The 24,395-nt window shown below is 41.1% G+C and overlaps 1 protein-coding gene across 2 annotated transcripts in view; it reads left to right on the top strand.

Moving 5' to 3' along the window:
• Positions 1-6,979: 6,979 nt before the first annotated feature.
• Positions 6,980-24,395, top strand: part of MRAS (muscle RAS oncogene homolog) — a 57,190-nt gene continuing 39,774 nt past the window's right edge. The window contains exon 1 of one of the 2 annotated variants that reach the window (XM_061609190.1): positions 6,980-7,167. The gene's annotated coding sequence lies outside the window, so the exon portion shown is untranslated. Of the gene's footprint in view, positions 7,168-9,379; positions 9,422-24,395 lie in introns of those variants that run through there. The other variant, XM_061609191.1, reaches the window with a different exon arrangement.

Genomic DNA, 24,395 nt, shown 5'->3' with positions numbered 1-24,395 from the left:
CAAAACAAGGTGGGACAGGGCTCAGGTTGGATGCAGGGCTAGGCTCTGGGAAGCACAGAGTTCTGAAGTTGCTCCAGCCTGCATTAATGTTTAGACAAAGATTATGCTCAAAGTTTATAGAAACCCTATCGACAGAATTGGAATTTTAGAAAAGTCTAAATATCTATGTTGTTAAATAAAATATACAGAAGTAAAATTGACCAGAATAAAGTAAGAAATTGTAAAAGGTAAGCTTTGACCTTTATGAACAGCCAGGGGAGTATAATGGTACAGGCTCAGACATGGACTAGGAAGTCCAGATTCAAATTACCATTCAGCCATAAAATTAAGAACATAAGAAGAGCCTGCTGGATCAGGCCAGTGGCCCATCTAGTCCAGCATCCTGTTCTCACAGTGGCCAACCAGGTGCCTGGGGGAAGCCCGCAAGCAGGACCCAAGTGCAAGAACACTCTCCCCTCCTGAGGCTTCCGGCAACTGGTTTTCAGAAGCATGCTGCCTCTGACTAGGGTGGCAGAGCACAGCCATCATGGCTAGTAGCCATTGATAGCCCTGTCCTTGATAGTTAATTGATAGCCCAATTAACTTGGACCAGTCACTATCTCTTAGTCTAAGCTACTTCATAGGGTTATTGTGAGGACAAAAATGAGTGGAGGACCTATGTACGCCACCTTGAGCTCCTTGGAAGAAAGGTAGGCTACAAATGTAAAAAATAAGTAAATTTAAAATAAAGAATATTAGACATTTTAAATCTTTTAAAGTCATATTAAACTTGGAGCTATTGCTGAACATCCAGCCTCTTCAAAAAAAATGTTAATTCATGGATTTTAAAATATTGGCACACTGTATTATTCCACCATTAACCAGTTTTCCTATTTCTGGAATTGCTACACTGAAGTTTTCCAAAACAGGAACTGACATTGTCATGGGCAACCTGCTACCTGTCACTCACCATAGTAAGTCAGATTTTATTTTGTACAAAAAGTCTGATATAGTCATGACACTTATGCTTCTATTATCCCTATAATATTACTATCCTTAATGTAATGAATCATCAGCTGAGTGAATGTTTGAATGGATGTTAGCTCTGCTTCAACTGGTGAAAGCTATTGATGGCTATCTCAGATAAACAGGACTTTGCCTTTGGGAAGGTGAGCTACCTTCCTTGGATGTCATGAATTAACAAGGCATGAACTGGCTGAAGAGGCATGTCAAGGCATCCTGATAAGGCCAGAGATCCCTGTAATCATTATGCTAACTTGTCTGTCTGTATCCTTGGACAGAGTAAACAAAGAAAGAGACTCAGAGGACTGAACAACTGTTGTTGTTGTTATGTGCCTTCAAGTCAACTATGACTTATGGAGACCCTATGAATCAGCAACCTCCAAGAGCATCTGTCATGAACCACCCTGCTCAGATCTTGTAAGTTCAGGTCTGTGGCTTCCTTTATGGAATCAATCCATCTCTTGTTTGGCCTTCCTCTTTTTCTACTCCCTTCTGTTTTTCCCAGCATTATTGTTTTTTCTAGTGAACTGAACAACTAGAGGCGGGAAAACTATAAGAACTTTGGGGTCAGCGACATTTGGGGCAAAAAAACTCTGCAGGACCCCAAGGAGCAGTCTATCATCACCCCACTCCACCATCCCTCTGTGCTACTAGATTGGTCATCTAGACCCTATCTGCACTGTACATTTAAAGCAGGAGCATATCACTTTACACAATTATAGCTTCCCCCAAATAATCCTAGGAACTGTGGTTTAAGGTGTTCAGAGTTATTAGAAGACCCCCTATTCTCCTCACAGAACTACAATGTTCAGAGTTCCCTGAGGGAAGAGGGATTGTTAAACCACTGAGAAACGTGTAGTTCTGTGAGGGGGCTACAACAACTCTCAGCACCCGTAACAAACTACAGTTCCCAGGATTCTTTGGGGTAAGCCATGACAGTTTACAGTGATATGATATTGCTTTAAATGTATAGTGCAGGTGGCCCCTTTGTTAGGCTACATGCACACTAGTCACTTAAAAACCAGTGAGGCCATTTTGTCTGGGTGCCATTTGACACAAATCTTTCTTGTTTGATGGAATACACCCAGTCCCACTACTAATGTCAGAGCTTGTAGGCCTATCCACTGCAAAGTGTTTCCACTGGACACATCTCAGAGTCGCAATGGGTTGATAGGGAAAATGCATCTGATCACAAGTATCCCAGATTTTGAAGTAAAAAGGGCAGAACATGACAAACATTGCATGTACCAGGACTCAAAAAACAGAGATGGAGAAGCAATGAAGCCTGTGTAACCGCAAGCACATCTGCACTGCAGCTGGAGACAGAGAAACTACCTTTGGTAACTGTAACCCTGCAGAGCAGGTTTGAATGTATTATATGACTGAGAGCTCCTGAATAGATGGAATTCATAAAAATCATTATTGAAAACTGGTATTATTGCCTTGGATTCCGTGCTTTCACCCTCACATCCTGGGTAACATGCATGACATGCCTAGGAAAGTGTTTTTTGTTTTTGTGATTTGCTACTGCTGCAGGTAAAAGAGGCTACCTTGATGCATAAGCTTATGCTGCTCAGTAACAGGGAGTCAAATGAAGGATGTAGGAACTAATACCAGTTAAATTGTCATGGTTTCCCTCAAACAGTTCAGAGAGAGCTGTTTGATGAGGGCACTGAGAATTCTCTGTTACATATCCCTCATGCACACCCTCAGAGAATGACAAGTTCCCAGATATTCCCTATTGTGTAGATATGCCAAGTGCCAGGAAAGTGAGTGGGCATAAAGTCTAGTCATCTTTATCCCCAGAGCTTGGAAGATTACTTTTAAAAAGTAATAAATTACAGTTACAGTTACATGGCCCAAAAAAGTAGTAATTACCGTTACAATTACAATTGCTCTGAAAGTAACTGATTACTTTACTTTTCCTCCAAAGTAATCACTACAATTACATTTCAGTTACTTTAAAGAAATGCCAACAAGGTGCTGGCCTTGGCTGTTGCACATCTAAGTAGCCTAAAACAACATTAAAAATAAACAAACACATACAGAGGTAGTAGAATAATTCTTTTTATCCATAAGATAGCAATTGTGGTCTCTCCACTGGTAAGGCAGGTGGGAAGGGAGGCAGAGGCCACTACTCGGTCAAACCATGTGCAACACCCCCCCCCCCCGCATTCAGCCAGCCAGCATAATCTCTCTCACTTAACCACCTCCCGGACCCTGCCCTGCCACCAACTAAGGGACACTCACTCAAGCAAACGTTTTCCCCTGAGATGCAAAAAAGTTAAAATACTGCAAATGCAGCACAGTAGCCAGAGAGGGTGGGGGAGGCCACTTTGTGTGCCAAGTGCAAACACAGTATTCACACACATGTGCGAGCATTGTCATCTTTCACCTCCACAGTTCTTTATCTCCATTCTGCTGTTGCCTCCTTCTCCTCCTTTATCCACGTTCTTGACCTCCGGATCCTTTTTCCCTCCACTCCATTCTTCACCACCACTATCTGTTTTTTTAAATAATTGTTTTCTCCACTCCACCCCGTCTCACTCTCCGCCTCCTCCCTCGTCGCCTCCTACCAGTCCACAGAGCATGAGGAATGAACGACACTGCACAGAAGCCAAGTTTGAGGCACATGATTTTCATCCACAAATCAGAGGAGCAGAAGACTTCCCCTGCTCCCCCCCCAAGTAATGCCCAAAAGTAATTCTGGAAACGTTACAATTACTCCACAAAAGTAGTAAAATTACTCCTAGTTCTATTACAATCAAAATGTAAAGGAATTACCCACTCGTTACTCAAAAAAGTAATGAATTACAAGTAATTCGTTACTTGTAACTAGTTACTTCCAAGCTCTGCTTATCCCAGAGGCACAAAATATGCAGCCAAGTCACAGCATCCAATTGGGAGGCTCCCATGTTTTAGAAAGTTAATTTGGAACTGTGCATTTCCTTGCAGCCTGGATAGAACAATCACAGGATTTTTTGCATTTAGATGAGTACAGCTTTGTTATCAGGTGGCATCTCACTTTCCAAATACTAACATTTCAGAATTTAGCCATTCATTCAGTCTATGCTAGCATTTTAGGTAACCGCATCCAAAATAAGTATTGACAGCAGAGAAATTTTAACATTAAATAAAAATTCAGTGCCCGCCAGTAAATTGTACACACTGCGGAAAGCACAATTATTAATCAATGGAAGTTGGAGTGCATAGTGAAGTGAGCACTAATGAACACAGTGGGACATCAGAAAAACTCATGCATAGGATTGTGCAGTTAATAAAAATCAATTATGCTGAATACACTTTTAATCAGACTTTTATTAGGCCCAGGTCATATGATACAGATATGGTCTGGTACCTTTAAAAAATCACTTCCTCAGACTCCACACTGCACCACTACCACAGAGAGCATATGAAAGCCCATGTGATGTGGTGATGATTAGAGTGAAGGAGTAAGATTACTAGGGAGACCTGAGCTCAAATCTTCCATTGGCAATGATGCTCACTGGGTGAACTTAGGTCAGCCACTATCTTTCAGTCTTGCCTACATCACAGAATTGTTGTGATGATCAAATGGGTGGTGAGTGAATCACATATGCCACACTCAACTCATTGCTGGAATGGCAAGATAAAACTGTAATAAATGATAAAAATATTTTATCACCGTAATGTTTGTGTGGCTCATGTGTATTTCTCATAACCAGCATCAGTCACTTAACAGAAAATGCTATTTATTTATTTTTATTTATTTATTAAATTTCTTAGTCGCCCATCAGGCTGGTTCTCCAGCCACTCTGGGCGATGTACAAATTAGCATATCAGTGCAATAAACATTAGAATCTGAGCCAATAATACCGGTGTAGGAAGTAACTACATAAGCCAAACAGCCCAGACCATTAGAACTCCCGATACATTACTGGCGTAATATGGAGACAATCGTAACATGTACATTCTTATTTATGATTGCAGTAATTAAAGAATGGTGAAGACATGCATTCTTTCACCAGCACTAGTATTTTGCATTTATACAGCATTTTTAAGCATTCAAAATACATGACCACAACAATCCTTACAACAATCCGTAAGTACATTACAAGGGTCTATCAAGGATGCTTCCCCGTGGCAGTTTATTGTGGACTTGCTGTTCATGCATGCAAGCAGTGTACAGAGCTAACACAAACTATGTCCTGTTCCATAATGTTTTCCCACTGCCCACTATGATAGACCAGTAGTATTATTGTTTTTGTCTTATGTAGGGGGGGGGAGCTGAGGCTCAGAGTTCTTGGCCTCAGAGTTCTGTTGTTATGTGCCTTCAACTTGATTCAGACTTATGACAACCTTATGAATCAGCAGCCTCCAATAGCATCTGTCATGAACCACCCTGTTCAGATCTTGTAAGTTCAGGTCTGTGGCTTCCTTTATGGAATTCACTAATAGGCAAAAAAAACCCTTGCGGTTTAAGAACATACCTATAGCCCACAGATATTTCTATCAAACTTTAAAAAGCAGGGAAATTGGGCAGCTATAGTGAATGCACCAGGGGAGCAAGAGACCTGACCTCCTCTCTTGAGATATTGTACTGCCCTACAAATTGGTCAAAATGCAAACACGATTTGGGTTGGTCTTTCATAGTTCAATCCACTTCCTGTGTAGCTTGGAAGTAAGGGGTCTAAGACTCCTTGAGACCCTGGATGATGACACCCCTGTGGCAAAGTGGTTATAGTGTTGGACTATGAACTGGGAGACCAGTGTTCCAATCCCCACTTGGCCATGAAGCTCACTGGGCCAGCCACTGCCTCTCAGACTGACCTACTTCACAGGGTTCTCATGAGGATAAAATGGAAAGGGGAAAAAACATATACACAACCTTGAGCTCCTTGGAGGAAAGGCGGGATATAAATGCAAGAATGAATGAAATTTCTCACTTTTAGTACTACTAGACACAATGGCTATGCTCTGCACAGTCAGAGGCAGTATGCTTCTCAATATGTTGCTGGAAAACTCAGAAGGGGAGGACGCTCTTGCATAGGGCTCCTGCTTGCACGCTACCCATGAGCTTCTGGTTGGCCACTGTGAGAACAGGATGCTGGACTAGATGGGCCATTGGCCTGATCCAGCAGACTCTTCTTATGTTCTTATGCACAAATGTGCTTCATAACAGACAGGGGCAGCACCAAGGGGGAGGGCAAACGCCCCCAAACAAGGAGCTTGTCCCTCCACCTAGTATATTTATACTTTGCCCCTTCTATCCCCCCCCCATTTTTTCTGGTGCCTCTATTGAAACAGCTACTCCGTAAAAGCGAGAGGATTGAGTTGGTGAAATGGACATTCTTCTTCATTAGAGATGGTGAGTCTGGAACTAAGAATAGCCGGGATTAAATATCACCGAGTACACAGGCCGTTGATATTGTATATGTGGCATTAGGAGCGTGTGCCATTCTTTGGCACCAATGACTATTCTGTTTGTAACAGCGACGATTCGCTTCACGGTGGAAATACTTCGCAATCTCTGCTTGACAAGTCGTCTTGGCTGTGTTTTGAGCAAGCCCACGTGTAAACAGCCTGGAATCCTGCACGATTAAACAAACAAGGACTCTAAAACGGCTTAAGGAGCCACCGCCAAAGCCTCCTCTCTTAATTCCACCTTAAAAGCCAATTCATCGGGGAAACTTGGGCAGGACCGGACCATTTTCCTGAAGGAGGTTGATGTGATCTTGTTGATCCCGACGAAAAAAAGTCCATCTTCGCTGTCCCAATACCCGGCGATCATGTGTTCATCAGAACTGCCAGACAAAGCCAGTAAAAGGTTAACTCGTCCCCTGCTTTACCTGCTCAGAAAATAAAGCCTTCCAGTCGCTCCCCCAGTTTGGGCCGGTTCTATTTGCAGCAGTCACGGTCGCAACGTAAAGAATGGTTGAGCGTCTCTTAACTCCGCAGAGATGCTACTGCGGCTTTAAGAGGGCAGAGCTGGGCTGATTAGACACCAACGGGGAGGGGGGCGCAGGAGAAGGCGTGACTGATGGGGGTGGAGGTTTAATGCCCATCTTTTCTCTTAGTGCTGTTCCGAAGGGATGGACTTACTTTTAAGAAGAAGGAGCGCCAACTGGAGTTAGAAAGGGGGCTTGTCCTGGGACGGACAAAGCTTTGTCAAGCCTGGTGTTGGGGGTGAGTGACTTCTCTACAGTGCAGTGTGTTTTTCTGAGAGGCGATGCTTATGAATCTTGGCCAGAGGTCTAGTATTAAAGCTTGTGACTGTTCGTTGCTGTGTACACCCTGTACTTGCGGGTCTTTTCTTTTAAGAAATGTAGATTTATCTGTTTTTTGATTGATTTTATTTTATTTATTAAATTTATATCCCGCCCTTCCTCCCAGTAGGAGCCCATGGCTGCTCTGTCCCGAGTTATAATTCCATCCCCTTAAAAGAGTTGCGGAGGGACTGCAGTCTGCTAGTGAAGAACTTTGCTTGTGTGGACCTCATCTTTCCTGGTAGTCCAGTTCACAAGATGTAAACTCTTTTCTGTTCTTCTAAAGATAGGTCCGTTAAGATGCCTGCAGCATTGGGCAATGCAATATTAGGAGAAGCATCTCGTTTATAATTCTTCCGTAGTACAGTTGTTCATGCAAAATAACAGCTTTCTTTCTCCAGAGTGTACTTAGTAATAAGGGATTGGTTTTCTCTTTTTACACAGACCAGTCCTCCTTTCTGCGTTTACTCCCACTGTGCTAAATGTGGTTTGCTCCCAAGAAAGTGTGTACAGGATTATTACCTCCATTGCTTGTAGTGTAATGCACATATCTGAGCTTTATATTTGAATTCCTGTGGCTGTTTTGCAGATTGCTTTCAAGAAGGTATGTGTGTGTGTGTTTCTTAAAAAAACAGAAGGAAATTTGCATATACCTTTCTCACTGTCTAAAAGATCAGTGTCTCAAAGATGAAAGCCTTGAATTTGAAGCTGTTGCTCTAAAGATACATGATCAAGAGCAAACAAAAAATGCTTTATAGAAAAAGGCCAATTAAATTAATAAATAGTAATTTTATACCACAATCCTATGCACATTTACTCAGAAGTAAGTCTCACCTTGTTCAGTGGTACTGGCTTCCACCTAGGGATGGGGAAGAAATTCAATTCAGTTCGCATTTCAAGCCAAATTTATCAAATTTGCACTTTCTGAAACAATATGAGAACTGAAACACAGCCATCCTTCAAAATTCACATTTATCCGAATTTAGCTTTGTAGTTCTTCAAACAAGGAGGGTTACAATAATGCATATGTTAGGGGAGAGTGTGCACAAAATGAATACATTGGTAAAAATAACATACAAAAATGCATTATGTTAGGATAAATTGCTTGCAAAGATGTGTGCATTAGTCAAAACTGCATACAAAAATGTATTTGTTAGGAGAAATTCACACTAAAATGCTGAAGAATTTTTATGCGGATTTTTTAAAGAATTGCAAATTGGTATAGAAATGTGGAGAACCAAATTCAAGATGAAAAAAATGAGAAACTGAGAGAACTGAAATTGACATATCATTCCATTCCTACTCCTAGGTAAATGGGTATAGGGTTGCAGCCTTAATGAAGCACTTTTTTGCATAAGGTACAATTAGCGTATAGACCCCAGTGTCCTGACTGAAAATCTGGTATCTAGTTAGATATGCAAGAATACATTTTATGAGGAAAAAACCCAGTCAGTAGTTAAGCTATTTCATACAAGAAATGTAAGGCTACTCCAACATAATACTATGTTGTGTAGAGTTGCATTTGCCCAGATTCTGGCACTGTGGACGTTACTAAGTGAAAATAAGAGCAGTCGGAATTCGCCAAATTGGCAACAGAAGGTGGGTTACTCCACCGCTGCCCAATTTCTTGTATGAATTTACAGCAGAAGCCTATGCATGTCTGAAGTAAGTTCCAATGAGTCTTACTCCCAGGAAAGTATGCATAGGATTGTAGCCTTGACAAAGTAACCAATACTAATCACTATTAAGATCAGGATATTTATCTAGATCTGTACTTGATAATGTAACAACAACCAAGACTAGTTTTTCAGTGCTTCTAATGGAATGGGCTCTCATCCTTGAGAGACTATGCCACAATAAATCATTTAGTCTCCCTTCATATAGACAGGGGAGGAGAGCAGATGAAAGGAGCAGAGAGGAGATGGATAGGGGAGAGGAACTATAACCATCTCATCAAAATTTGCCAAGTGTTATTGGGCCAGTTGTTATCCCTTGCTTTGGAGTCACCACTGATGCCTTCCAGAAGTTGTAGTCTCCACTCCCATCAGCCTCAGCCAGCATGGCCGGCATGATAGAAGTTGCAGTCAACAGCATTTGGTTGCTCTTGTCTTAAATTAATCTTTGTTGCAGAGTTATTGTGAGGTGAAGAAATGGATTCAGAACAAAGGCACAGTGTAAGTAAATAAAAACTTAGACCAAGGCATATACATAATTTTAAAAGCATTACCTGTTATATAACTATTTTTCAGTCCAAGGGTCTACATCACTTTCACAAGAGAGCAAAAGTATTATTATGTGGTGGTGACACAGGTGAGAGCTTTCTCTGTAGTGATGTCCCAGTTGTGGAATGGCCTCCACTAAATGGTGCAACTGGCACCAACACTGTTTCAGCACCAGGTATGACTCAATCTAGAGACAAACTTGAGGTTGTGCTGGATTCAGTATGTCTTCACTTCCGTTTTCTGAACGCAGCTCCGTTGAAGTTGCAGCTCCAATGCACTTTACCTTGAAGTCAGTACAGAGATTTCAAAATTGATTGGCTATCAACTGCGTTGCCATTCCAGGTGTGTCCAATGAAAACGCTTTGCTGTAGGCTCAGACACTGAGATTGGCCCTTTGCTGTGGGCAGTCCTAATCAGCAGCGGGGAAGGGAGATATGTTCGACGCCAGCTGTAGGCACAGTCATTTCAAAACACAGCTAGAGAAAATGGTCTGGCTGCTTTTGGAGCAAATACTGTTCGTAGCTGTATTTGCTTGCTCTGGGCATTCAGTCTTGGATTGTTTAACCTGCTTTGCTGTTGATGGATTTTATCTGCCTTAATTTGTTGTTGTTATGTTTGATAACGGTATTATTGTTGCATGGCTGTCTTATTTGCTGACCTATTATCCATAGGGAGGAAAGGGAGGTTATAGATATGTTTAATAAATAAAGTAAAACAATATAAAAGGCTTTATCACACCCGACATTCTGTAGATGTTCTATCTACCACAATATCAAGTGATGGTGAGAAGAAGAGTTTGTTGGTACAACTGAAAGTAACACATGGTTAATTTTTCCAAGGCAAAGAGAAGTCATTGCAACAGAAGAGCTCGTACCTCTTAATGTTCTGGAGTACAGTCATAATGAAAGCAATTGTAACTGCAGTGTGTCACGACAGGCAATCAGTAGGCAAGAGTGTTGTAGTGAATGGAGAGTTTGATTGGGTTCACTGAACCATCTATCCTGGTGCCCTGCAGATATTTTTGACTACAACTCCCATTATCCCTCACCATTGCCATGTTACTTAGGACCGATATGAGTTGTAATCCAAAATATCTGATGGGGAGCTGGTTGGGGAAGGGTGTGCAGGGCCGGCATAACACAGTAAGCAAGGTAAGCATGGCAGGAGGGCGCAACACTTTAGGGGCGCTGGAGGCACACTTGAGGGGCACCTAAGCACAGAAAAAAATTGTAAAACGCCCAGAAAAATTAATAATAAATTACTACAAAATGTATATTTAAAATCCGCTACAATTTCTAGCCCTGGAGGACCCCAAGCACAGAGACACCAGCCAAACAGCAGCCCCGCCACCAGCTCGCAGCATTTTCCCAGCCGCCGGGTGCCTCTACGATGCGGCTGGAGGATACAGCCCCTCCTCTCTGCCCCGCACTTCAGTCCCAGGGAGGAGCCTTGGAAATGTAGTCTCTTTCCCGGCGATTGACCAGAGGGCTCGAGCCGCCCTCCCTATGCGAAGGAGAGGGAAAGGGGAGCAGAGGAACCACCCATGCAGTCCTGACCTGCTATTAGTAAAACTAGACCAGTGTTGATTGCAGGCGTCAGGAGATCGGATCAAATCAAGGCAAGACAGGCATGCCAGCACTGTGACCGAACCCCGCTCTTGTTCTTTTTTAAGCAAGTCCTCTTAATTCAAAGGTAGGAGTTTTGGCATGACAAAATAGACAAAGGCCGACAGGGTCCAAGATGAGGGTAGATGACCCCTGCTTTGTCTGCTGCTTAAGTGCAAAAGAAATAAGTAGAACTGAGCTCCCCTCGCCACCCCAATCTCTTTCTTTCTGTACACAAATAAGATGCCCAGATCACACAACTGGGGGAGTGAATGAGACCTTACACTTCACAGCTGTTTAGGGCTCATTCTGGAAGCAAAACTAATCACCATTCCCCAGGGATGGACAGGGTCAAATGGATCAGATATGCATCAGCATGAAGTCATGCTTACTGTATGGTATAAATCCTTTTCAGTGTACCTGCAGGCATTGCCCACAGACATTTCTAAGCCTATCCTTTCAGCTTATTCCAGTTTCCTAAACACTGTATTACTGTTGATTTTATTCAAGCAATCACCCAAGGTGTTCTGCTTTATTTTTGTGGAGAAATTAAAGTTTCAAAATCTGAACTGCAAGATCAAGGCAGATCCTCCTAAGACCTCAGCTTCCACAAGTTAAGAAAATTAAAATTGGTTGAAGCTTCCACAAGTTAAGAAAATTAAAATTGGTTGAAGCTCAGCTAGTCCATAACTCAGGTATAAGGTTATGGAAGAATGACAAGATCTTAATTTAGTGTGTGTGTGTGTGCATATGTTGAATTAGGCCTGCCTACTCCCTCCAAATGGCCTAAAATGCCATTTTAATCTTGGTACTTTTGCTTTCACTTGATGGTAAAGAAGTTAAGACTTAACCATAAGGAAAATCTACTGCTTTGTTCAAATAAAAGTTTCCTAGTGTAAGGGGTTTAGGAGAGTAGACATCTTGTAAGATCTTTGCACACTTACCTACTTAAGGGCTGGCTGAGGGGTCCTGGAAGTAGAGGAGTTGAAAAGAGATTCAGAGTTCAAATGTTCTGAAGCACAACGGTGGAGGTGAAGAACAAATGTACAGGAACCAATAACACAGTCCTGTTGCTGGGATGTGTGTGTGGATTGATTAGGGGTGCATGTGTTTGTGTGTAGTAGGACAATCAAGAAGGGTAACGAATAGACTACTTGAATTCCATGCTGAGGCTTGCTATTCCACTTAAAAACAAACACTGAAAAATTTGAGAGGCTCCATCTTGCTTTGTACATTTACAAGTACAAAATATGCAAAATAATGGAATGCAATACTGGACACATAGCAATATCAGCCTAGACAACAGTAGTTTTGACAGAGTGCACTAGATATAGCTTGATTAATCACGTCAATAAATCTAGAGGATACCACAACTAGTAACTAGAATGCATCGGTTTAGAGGAAAGCCAATTACGAAGACAATGACACAAAGTTCGGAGCAGATTTTTTTAAAAAAACATGCTGATGACAGCCACAACATGCCACAAGAAATCAATGCCAGTCTGAAAACACAGTGGATTGTTAGATTATGTCAAAATCTGGTAACAAGTCTGATTTAGCAGATATTCTTCGCCATCCCTAGTGTAGCTGTTACCATCTACTGGGTCATCTCATTGGTGAGTTCTAGATACTGTAGGCTGTCTAAAACTTTTATTTATTGCATTTTATCCCACTATTTCTCCAAGGAGCTTCAGATGGTATGCATGGTTCTTTTCTCCCCCCCCCCTTTATCCTTGGAATATTCCTGTGTGGTAGGTTAGACTGAGTGTTAGGCTAAGCAAGACCTCCCAGTAAGCTTCATGACTAAATAGATATTGACGTTCTTATGTTCACAGGAATTTATGCCTTCAGAGTAGTGGTATGGTGAGTGCTTAATGTTTTGCCTTTTGTTAGCTTGTATTCTGTACATTGCCATGTTTTATTGTTCATTGTGTTATGCCATAAAGTAGAGTCAAGTTTATAATCTCCTAAGATTTTTTATGGTGCCCACCAGTTGGACAAAACTTTTCAAATTAGGTTATGAGCCCACTTGTTAACTGAGGTCTAATGAGAAAGCTCCCCTACAGGGATGAGGGAACCTGTGGCCCACCATATCTTGCTGGATGCTCACAAACCTATTCCCTGAAATTACAGGGAACTATTAGTAGTAAATATTTCTATCCCACCTTTGTATGAATTATGCCCATCTATTTGGAGGTGTTGTTAAGACCCATAACATCCATTTAGCTTTGGATTAAGAAACTGGTTTTCTGTAATACTTTTTTTAAAAAAAATCTGGTGGTGGTGGATTGACTTTGCTGTGCTCTTGTTCTTAATGGGTTTTGAGAAGAAATTTGTTGTTAACTTTGAACTGCTGTAAAAGTGGTATAGAAGTATTTTAATTTTTTAAATGAATTAATGAAAATATTTCCATATTTTGTGCTGTGATAACTATCTGTACCTTCATAAATTTAGAGTGTGCAGCATTAGGAGTACTTTGTCATTGACATCATAAACTCTTGTATCCTAGATATGTTGAATGCAACATGTAAGGTCCTGATCCTGAAACTGAATTGTCCCATGATATTCCCTTGAAAGCAACAGTCATTTTAATGGCTGCAAAAATCCATATGTGTGGAACTGAGTTCTAAGAGAAATTAGCAAGGGAAATTAGCAAGGGAAATAATTTGAAATGTGGTGTTGGAGGAGAGTTTTGCGCATACCATGGACTGCAAAAATGAGAAATAATTGGGTGTTAGAACAAATTAAACCAGAACTATCACTAGAAGCTAAAATGATGAAACTGAGGTTATCATATTTTGAACACATCATGAGAAGACATGATTCACTAGAAAAGACAATAATGCTGGGAAAAACAGAAGGGAGTAGAAAAAGAGGAAGGCCAAACAAGAGATGGATTGATTCCATAAAGGAAGCCATAGACCTGAACTTACAAGATCTGAGCAGGGTGGTTCATGACAGATGCTCTTGGAGGTCACTAATTCATAGGGTCGCCATAAGTTGAAATCGACTTGAAGGCACATAACAAACAACAAAGCAAGGGAAAAATTAAAGCATTGTGTGAGGATTGTTGTTTGTTGCTCAGTTAGCCACTATTGGACTCAGTTGTCATAACTTGCAAGAAAGTCCAATTTGACAACAACAGAGCTTTTAATGAGTAAAATGCTTATCACTGCCAGAATCCTCTGTATGGATTAAGGCGTGTTCTCAGGCTTCTGCTTGTGACTAATGAGTCAGACCAGGGCCGGATTAAGCTAAGGAGGGACCCTAGGCTGATTGGTGTTTGTGGCCCTCTTCTGCCTACCTTTCCATGTAGCACGCATGTGTGCCATCAACCAGAGCTTGGAAAAGTTACTTTTTTGAACTACAACTCCCATCAGCCCCAGCCAGCATGGCCACTGGATTGGGCTGATGGGAGTTGCAGTTCAAAAAAGTAACTTTTCCAAGCTCTGCCATCAACCAAGATGGCGGCAGAGGCTTCAACCCCTTAGGGAAACCTCAGCTGCCATCTTGATTGATGGCAAACTGCAAAAAACACCAGAGAAAAAGGTAAGTAAAGCGGGGGGATGGTGGGTGGTTCGGAAGCTCTTGTCCCATGATAATTTTTTTTAGTTTATCCACGGGCCCCCAAGAGCTCCGGGCCCCTAGGCTTCAGCCTACTAAGCCTAATGGATAATCTGGCCCTGGACAATCTATTTAGCACAAGCAGAGAGTAGTTACTATGGGTACACATCAGTCCAAGATTGAGACTGTGGAAGTACTGGACCATTGTCTGGAAATGATCATGGACTGGATGAGGACTGATAAACTGAAGCTGAACAAGATGGAGATGCTATAGGTAGATGGTTCTGTGGTCTAGGTATTAGGTAGATAGTGTGTTCTGAACCTCCCCTAAAGGAGCAGGTATGTAGTCTGGGAGTACTGCTAAATCTGGCCTTGTCACTGTTTGTCCAAGTGGCATCCATGACACAGAGTTAGGGTTGCCATATTGCCCGGTTAGCCATGTTTTATCCAGATTCTTTGCATGTCACCCGGCGCCCATTTAGCCCCTTAGGTGGCCCGGATTCTCAGCTTTAATTTTTTTAAAAAATTAAGTTTCTAGGTGGTCCGGTTCTCGAGATATACATAAAAACGTCAGCCGCCCCCGACTGTTAAATCTTTATTTAAACAGTACTGTATAGCACTTCGTAGCTTTAACCTCACCCATTCAGGATTGCAGCCAATCAGTGAAGCCAGGGTTGCATTTGGTTGACCTGAGGCAGTGTCTAGAAAACCTCATTGCAATGCCAGAAAATGGTGGTTTCCTCCCTTTTATCTGAAAATCTCATAAATTGGGTAAGTATATACATTTCAGTTTTTTTTCCTCTTGTGTGCTGGAGTCAGATCCTGGGCAGTGTTTTGAAAACCTTCCCAATACTTGCTTTTGTAAAAGCAATGCTAATCCCATATGCCCAGAGTAAATCCCATTGAATTCAATAGGACTTACTTTTGAGTAGACATGTGCTGAAGATCAATGGGACTTTGGAGTGAATGTAAAAAAGAATTGTGTTTGTGTTCTAACTCTTTCTGTCTCCTCTCCAGTCCTATTTTAAAGTAAGTAGGCAGGGCTTACTTAGGTATTACAGTTTTTATTCTGTAGGAAACTAATACTGATTTTTAAAAAACTAATACTGATTTTTCTGCAATGACCAACTGGTTTGACAATAAACTATTATATGGGCTGTATGTATTTATACATCTGCAGTGTGTGTGTGTGCGTGTATGGAGTATTTCCAACAACCCTGTGAGGTAGGGTTGGAAACCAAGGCAGCTCACAACAAGAAATAAAGCCATTTAAAATCCAATAACCATAAAAACAAGTATAAACAGTTGCAAAACAGTGTAAAGTGGCATGATTTGGAATTTTGGGTTGTGTGAATGAAGTTGCTTATCACTTGAGGTTGCATTTCTGTCCCTGTTTGAGTAAGCCCCACTGAATACACTGGGACTTGCTTCTGAATAAATAAACCTAGGATTGCACTATAAATATCTTTACAGTTTGTGTAAATAATAAATATATTTGATAGTCATGCTTATATAAATATTTCTTCATTTATCATATTTTTGGTTTTTGGTTAGGAATCCTGACTGGTTGTGAGATGCTTAGTTTTCTGCCTTACTCATAGGAATCTTGTTGTGGTTGGTATGGTATTGCATTTAAGAAATCATGGTACAAAATGGCCTGAATCAGTATAAGGCAGATTCCTTGGTTCCTAAAAGTGGGAAGAGACTCAAGGGCCACAGTGACTCCAACATTTAGGTATGTATTTTTATTTACAACATTTATATACCGCTTTATTGTAAAAAATCGCAAAGCGGTTTACAGAAAGAATTAAAACAATAAAATTATTGGCAAAAGCATTAAGGACAGATACTTAAAAACATTCAAAATAATAAAACCAACAATGAGTTAAAAACAGATTTAAAAACACAATGCAGTAGGGCCCCGCTTCCCAGCGCTTCGCTTCCCTGCGTTCCGCTAATGTGGCAGCTTTCATTCCCCGTTTTAAAGCCGATTTTGTGGCATTTTCACGCGACTCGCCCCATTATACTTAATGGGGTTCCGCTTTACAGCGATTTCCGATTTATGGCAGGGGTCTGGAACAGAACCTGCCGTATAAGCAGGGCCCGCCTGTAGCTTCCACATGCCTGGAGAGGCTTGCCTCAAGAAAACTGATTTTAGCAGGTGCTGAAAAGAGGCATCTGCCTAATGTCAATAGGCAAGGAGTTCTAAAGCGTAGGTGCTGCCACTTTACAGGACTGATTTCTTACAAGAGCAGAACAAATACTGTACTATGTGGCATCCATAACATGGAAAGCACAGCTTGAACTTGGCCTGGTAGCAAATCAGCAACCAATGCAGATTTCAGAGCAGAGGTATTATGTGCTGATAGGATCTCACTCATGTCAGCAATTGTGCTGCAGCATTCTGCATTAACTGCAGTCCCCAGGTCAGGTTGTGCTGCATGGGGATTCATGTGACCTTGGCTGACTGGCTGCTAGGATATTTTTAGTTTGGGTTTGGTTATGAATCCTGACTGGTTGTGGGATGCTGAGTTTTCTGCCTTACTCATAGGAATCTTGTTGTGGTTGGTATGGTATTACATTTAGGAAAGTGTTACTGCCTTTTGTGTTGTTTTTTTCCTATTTGCATTTTACTTATCTTTAACCTCACTCCGTTACAGCCATAGAAGCAGCAGCAGCATATGCAAGGTAATTAAAACTCCCATTAGTGATAAGAGCAAGAATTTATAATTATTATTTTAATTAAAACAAGAGGCTTATGAGTACTTTGCAGAGGACCAGATATTTGTTTTCTTTCTGAGCCCAGGCCTGGGTCTTTCATGATGCCTGGGGGGGGGGAGCAGTAGAGTAGTCGATAAGACAGACATCCTGGCATTGGTAATCTAATTAGCAAGGTATGTGTGGGGTTGTTGCACACTTCCAGGCCCAGTTTCATTTTGAGTATGGAGGTGGAACCTGTGTAGATGTGGTTGATCAAAGGGAGAAGAAACTTTGAGTTAAGCAAAGCTCTACTTTTATAAAACCTAAGAAACATACAGATACTTTGAATGTCTGAATGCCTGCACCAGTGGAATACTGGAGGAACTTGTAAAACTTGCTGCAACAGTATTTAGAACTGAGCATGTAGTGTGAAAGACTCCTTTTCTTAACATTTTGGCTTCTTGTTTTTCTCCACCCACCACATCTCTGAAATATATCGTATATGTAATGGTTAACCATACTAAAAAATGTAAATAAGTTTATTTCGGTCAATGACCAGCAAATGTTAACCATACTGCGGCCCTGACTTACTTTATGTTTGTTGCTATTTTGTGTTTTTATTATGTTTTTATATTGATTGTGTATTTTTATTGTTTTTATTATATTTGTAAGCTGTGCTGAGCTCTGTTTTTAACAGCAGAAGGGCAGGATATAAATCCTCTTAATCAATCAATAAATATTCCATAGTGTTGGAAACTAGAGTCTAGGCATTTAAGGCTGAAAATGTTGCTTTTTTAAAAAAGATTTCTCACATCTTTCCCCAGTTTTTGGTGGTAATTCCTAGGCACAAAAACAAAACAACTGGACAATCCAAATATTAATATGGAAATAATATACATAATATGCAAATAATTTGCACAATATGCAAATTAGCCTGCCCGGATTTGTGGAACTGGAATATAGCAACCCTACACAGAGTGCCTATTTCCAGTTTCAGCTGGCTTGCTACCTACAACCATTCCTGGCTTTCCAGAATGAAGATGGGAGTATTATTTTTTCAGACTTACAGAACAAACCTATGCATGTTTATTTGGAACTAAGTTTTATAGCTGGGTTGAGAAATCAAAGCAGGGGTGCTTGACTATGTGATCACCCCCGCCTGAGTTCTTGCAACACATACCACAATTCTACTTGCTCCCCAAGCCCTCAACTGCCTACTATCCGATACCCCTTCCCCCAAAGAAGAATAACTCACTACAGCTTTCCTCTCATTGTGAATAGTAGCCATAAGGTGGGTTGTAATTCGGATTGCAGTGGGACAAAGGGTTAAAGCCCCCTTCCCCAGTGCCATGGTCAGGGTCTACCAGCTGTTGGATTTTTTAAAAACAAACTGTGCAAAAGGCAAGCTACATCTAATTTGAACCCAAATAATATTGTCTTTAGTTTCAGATGAATTTCCATGTAATCTGTTACAGGATGTAGAGGAAAACCAGCAAAAGTGAGATCTTGTCACTCTTATCGTATCAATAATGACTTTGGTGACCACTCCTTCCTAAGACACTTTTTTTTTGTCCAGGAAGGATGTGAAACACAATTTCTGTTTACTAGCAGACTTGTGGGCTGATTCACTTACTCAACATTTTACAGAGGAAATGAAGATTGCATAAAATAAAACTCCTTTCCCCTCCCCTTTTTAATAGGATTTTTAAACTGGGTGGAATCTCACCAAAAAGTGAAGTGGAATGAACAACTGACCCACAATCTAAAGCAGGAAAGGGTTTTTCTTTCTGTCTTTATCAGTCTGAGAAATGTTAACAGTGTGAGGGTGGAGCTGCCAAAGAGACACAAGAAAGACATTTAAAAATGAAACCTGATGGGTTCCGTCTGCCCAAGTAGCTGGAGGCCTGCCCCGCCATACACATGCTTGTGCTTTTAATTGGCAGTGGCGCATTGTGATGTAAGTGTAGAGCGTGGAGATGATGAATCATCTTCATAACTGGCACAGTGCCTTGTGTGTGTTTCCTAGCAAAAGATGCAACAGGAGGGGAGGATAGTAATATGGAGCAAGAACAGTTGTGTGTGCCTCTGAAATTCCATCGTATTCCTTGTGGAACAAATAAGCCATTCTTGGGTATGATGATGGAGAGGGAATAGATGCTCATCTATGTGATCTCTGCTTCCGGAACAGAATCAGGCAGACAGGTTTTATATGGACATAACTATGCTTATTTTCCATCTGTATATGTAATGCAAGGAGAACAATAATTCAGTTAAAATCATGCACCATATATCAAAAGGGACTTGTGCTAATTATACAATCAACTCAACTGGGTATTCAAAAACCTGGCCATATGTCTAAGTTATCCAGTGTCATTCCATTTTCATATTTCCTCACTCAGATTAATTCTAAATTTTAAAATATCAATTGGTAGCACCAAATATAATAAAGCATGCTACTTATTTATACTTAATTCAGATTTCAAAATTCATATTCTATCTGTACCTAAGAAGAGCCCTGCTGGATCAGACCAAAGGCCTGTCTAGTCCAGTATGGTCCTGTTTGTCTGGCACTGCTGTGATGACATCACATATTTTTAGACTCGAGAGTCTTCTGAGTTGGCCATAGGCTGGATGGACTATAGGTCTATTGCAGAGCTAGAAGGAACTTAAAATGTCACCTGGTCAACTCCCCATAATAAGGCAGGAGTTTCCACATACCAGCCAAACACATACATTTCACAGTCCACCATAACCAAGTCTTAAATCTAGCTTTTCCACCACTTTAGACACTGGTATTTTCCAGTTCTGTTATCAGAGACCCCTGTAGTAACACTGAAAGTGGTACATCATGCAAGCAAAGTGCACATTCTGCCCCTGAACTATGTTCAGTGGGGTTTACTCTCTAGAAGGTATGTGCACAGGATTGCAGCCTGCTGCAAAATCATGTAACGAATGCATAACTGCCTTTGCATGTATGCTCTTCCAGTTACTTAAGCAGTCGCTTGTGATATCTCAGTGTTGCACAACCCTGTACAAACCTAAATGTAAAAAGAACAGCTGAGGTTTTCCATGTGTACATTTTTATAATGTGTGTGTGTATATATATATATATATATATATATATATATATATATAAACATATATATATACGCATATATATATATGCGCTCTGGAAATAATAAGGATGGTGGGGTAGAGAAAGTGTTTTTTCAGTATGCACTGTAATAAGAAGTGTGTGTGTGTCCATGTGGAAAGCAAATCTGATAAGGAATTCACCTTCAAGGCTACAAGGGGAGGATATTATCTACAGGCTTGAGAAAGAACTTGAAAGGTTAAGGAAACACCCCTCAGAAGTGTTGCTTTAAAGATCAAAGAGGTTGGACGCATATGAAGGGCTGAGAAAGTAATGAACATGAGGAATTGAGTCCCAATTTGAAACAGAACTGGTGCAAAAACAAGAGATGGGAGAGAGGGAAAAGACGGCATGGGTTGTGTGACTGCATTTGTTGAGCAGTTCACACTTCCAGCAGAAATCTGAAAAAGGATGAATCAATCACATAGAATGTGTCCTGGTTTTTTCATCTTTCCTTCTGAAATTTCTGGTACTGATTCTTGCAGAAAAGTGTATCTAGGACCATAGGACAGTCCTTATGATTATATATCCCAACATGGAATGAAAGGAAAAGGTAAGACACTACTGGAGTCTCATCTGTTTGTGAGCAGTCTATGCTACCTATTGTGTGGCAGGCAGCTTGACGGTTGAGGCCTTTGAAACTGATCACATTGTAAAGCATCTGTGGCTCCCTGGTAGTGCACATGCTCCACATGCAGAATATTTCAGGTTGGATTCTTGGCATCTCTATTCAAACTGTTCAGGTAGAAAGTGACAGGGAAGAGTAAACAGTATAGGAATAGAGTAAACTGTACTGGCCTAGATAAACTGACCTGGTATAGGGAAGCTTCCTATGTCCATTTTTGGTCATGATTCAAGGCCCAGCTTTGGAGGTAAATACAGGTCTGAAACCCTATGGGGGGAGTTTTTTGGGGAGGAGTGGCTAGAGCACCTTCTCTAAGCAACTTTCTCTTCCCACAGTTTTTCTATTGCAAAATGCCTCTTCTTAGAGTGTATTGCAAGGGAAATGCAGCCACCAGGTTAACATCACATGTGTCTTCAATGTAACACATGTTTGCCCTTGAGTGGTTTCTGCCATTGTATCTTTTTATGTACTCTGTACCTATAGGAAAGATACAAGAAGGTGGTTACAGCTTGTTCACCAAGCTATGTGCGGGGATATAGGATTTCTTTGCTTTGCTTGCTCTGCCATGTCAAGGAAGACTAATGAAATATCTAAGGGAAAGGTTTTTCTTGGGGGACACTGCTGCTGTCTTGATTCTCCTCCATAGCTCAGTACCATAACACAGGAACTACATGGTAGTTGCACTGGCACAGCACAATGTATAAGTTCACTTATATTCTGCATCTTCTGCCTTAAATAGGGCCCTCAAAGCAGCTAATAGTGGATTGAATCCAACAAAGTCATGGCATGAGTAGAACAACTTTCATTCATGCAATGGAACTTCCCCTCCCTCTCCTCTCAGACGCCCCCTGCACCGCCACCCCAGATCTGCTCTGGGGGTGTTCCCTACCTTCCTTGTGCACTCTGGAGAGGGAATTGCACCAGTGGAAGTCATTCTGCTTGAACAGTGACTTGGATGGATACAACCCAATATATCTTAAAAACATAAAATAACATTAAAGCAATAAAACAACCCAATAAAAACAATGTAGCAGCAACAGTGCTGGAATAAAACAGCAACAATAACGAGAAACTTCTGGACAAGGCTATATTAATTTCTTGCCTAAACACTCAAAGAGGGCTATATTCCCTCTTATACAAGGGACCATCAAGGGGCAAGCATTTCCACCTGCCTTGCCCCACCCCCCTGCCTGGGCCTTATCAGAAAGAGCTGCAGACTGAGACGTGCTGCTGCAGGGATGGGACTGTGCTGGGACCATCAAGGGGCATGCTTTTCCACCTGCTTTGCCCTCCACCCCTGCTCTTAGTGACATTTTTCTGGGGACTGCCCTTTACCAGGAAGATTAATGCTTTTGGTTTGCTGCTCCTGTTTTTTTAGAGATGTTAGGACTTTGTTAGTTTGATTTTTTTTTTCTAAATTGTATTGTTTTTATTTGCATTTTGTATTTGTATTTTTATTTGTGTGTAAGCCGCCTTGGGGGCCTATTTGGCCGAAAGGCGGCCTAGAAATAAAACCTAACATAACATAACAAGGGTCGTATAATTATCCTATCCTCCTTGAGCAGGATCAGGCTCTTGGCTTCAATCCAATACATGTCTACTCATAAGAAAGCTCCACTTACTCCCAGGTAAGTGTGTACTGGATTGCAACCTAAGTCATCTGTACTAGCGGTTCTCAAACTCCCCCTCCAGCCACTTGAAAAATTGGTGAGAGTCTTGGCAGACCACTTAATGATTTTTCTGCTTATTGTAGCAATTGTAACGTGCTGCGCTAGGTTCTGTACCATTTTTAATTTTATTGCTTCTTTTATTTCTTACATTGTATTCTGTTGTAATACAGTTTGCATTCCATAGAATCCAAACTGTAATACAATGAAAAGAAGCAATAAAAATACAATTAAAAATCAATATGAATATTTGATACAGACATGCCGCAGACCACCTGAACAAACCTTGCCAACCGCTGATGGTCCACGGACCACAGTTTGGGAAGCCCTGCCCTGTTGGTGCATGTAGTAGAAAGCCTGGGACACTGAGCTGGTTTGGTGGCTCTCAGCTGCTTGAGCGACACAGCAGCGTGCAGCACATTTTCTAAGAGGAAAGAGAGTTCTCAGCTTGGCTGGTATTAAAATCTCAGTGGGAGGATGAGGGCTAGGGAGAAATCCCAGGATATAGCAGAAGATACAGAATAGGAAGCTTAGATGCAAGAGGGCGAAGGAAGGATTGAATGGGGCAGTAGCATTAAGTGTATGTGAAGAAGTAGGCTACAGGAAAAAGCCAGATGGTTGATGCAAGGGCTTTCTTTCATTGTCCTTTTGTTTTTGTCTGTGTCTTTGAATGTTGACCAAACCTGAAAAGTATAATTAACGGGAATGGTTTGCCTGGGCTAGGCTTGCATGAATTATTGAATTTCATTAGGTGAAGGCAAATTCACAAATAAGACCATTCTAAGTGCCTTTCACTCTGTCCGTTGCATATGAAAAATAAATGTAATTAATTTTGAACAGAAATTCTGGGTACAGCTATGGCTGACTATTAATTCATGTGGCAAAAGTTATGTTTAGTGGAGTTTTATTATAGAATGAGGGAAAGGATGGAAAGTGGAGGGGTTGAGCTAGTTAAGGATTTTGGGGGGGGAATAAATATGCAGGGCTTTTTTGTGTGTGACAGTACTCACTGGTATGGTGTACCGACACCTCTTTTTTCACTGCCTGTGGCAGACATTTTGTGCTGGCACCTATCGCACCTCATTTTTTTTATCAGAAAAAGTACTGTAAATATGTGTAAAAGCAATACTGGCAGATAGACAAAATTATAGATAGATCAGTTAAGGAAAGAAGACAGCTAAGGGCCAAACTGAATGTGATGCTGTATGATTAGTTCAACTACTAATAGCAGTTGCCACAGGGGTAGCCATTTTGATCAGATTCAGAGGGAAGAGGCTTTAAATCTTCCTTTCTGCTGTCCCAGATAAAATTTTCCCCCTGTAATACAGCTACAATTTTTTTTAAAAAAAGAAACACCAACTTCAGCTGACCCATTTAGCATCATGTCTAGTTTGACCCCAAAAGGTCTATCTCGGATTTTTAAATATCCCGCAGAGATGGAAAAGAAGGCTTCATTTCCAATTTTTACTGGAATATTATATATTAATAACTTAATAAATCATGGGGGGGCTTTAGATTGTTGGGAAATTTATGGAACCCTCACAAAACTAGGTTTTGTGGCTTTGGGGGAGCCATGAGATTTAAATTGGTATACAATCCATTTTAATTACATTCTTATTCCAGCTTTCCTCCA

The sequence above is a fragment of the Rhineura floridana genome, chromosome 2 (genome assembly GCF_030035675.1).
Source record: "Rhineura floridana isolate rRhiFlo1 chromosome 2, rRhiFlo1.hap2, whole genome shotgun sequence".
Classification (NCBI taxonomy): Eukaryota; Metazoa; Chordata; class Lepidosauria; order Squamata; family Rhineuridae; genus Rhineura; species Rhineura floridana.
The sequence above is the reverse complement of the archived record's forward strand: the minus strand, read 5'-3'. Positions and strand labels throughout refer to the sequence as shown.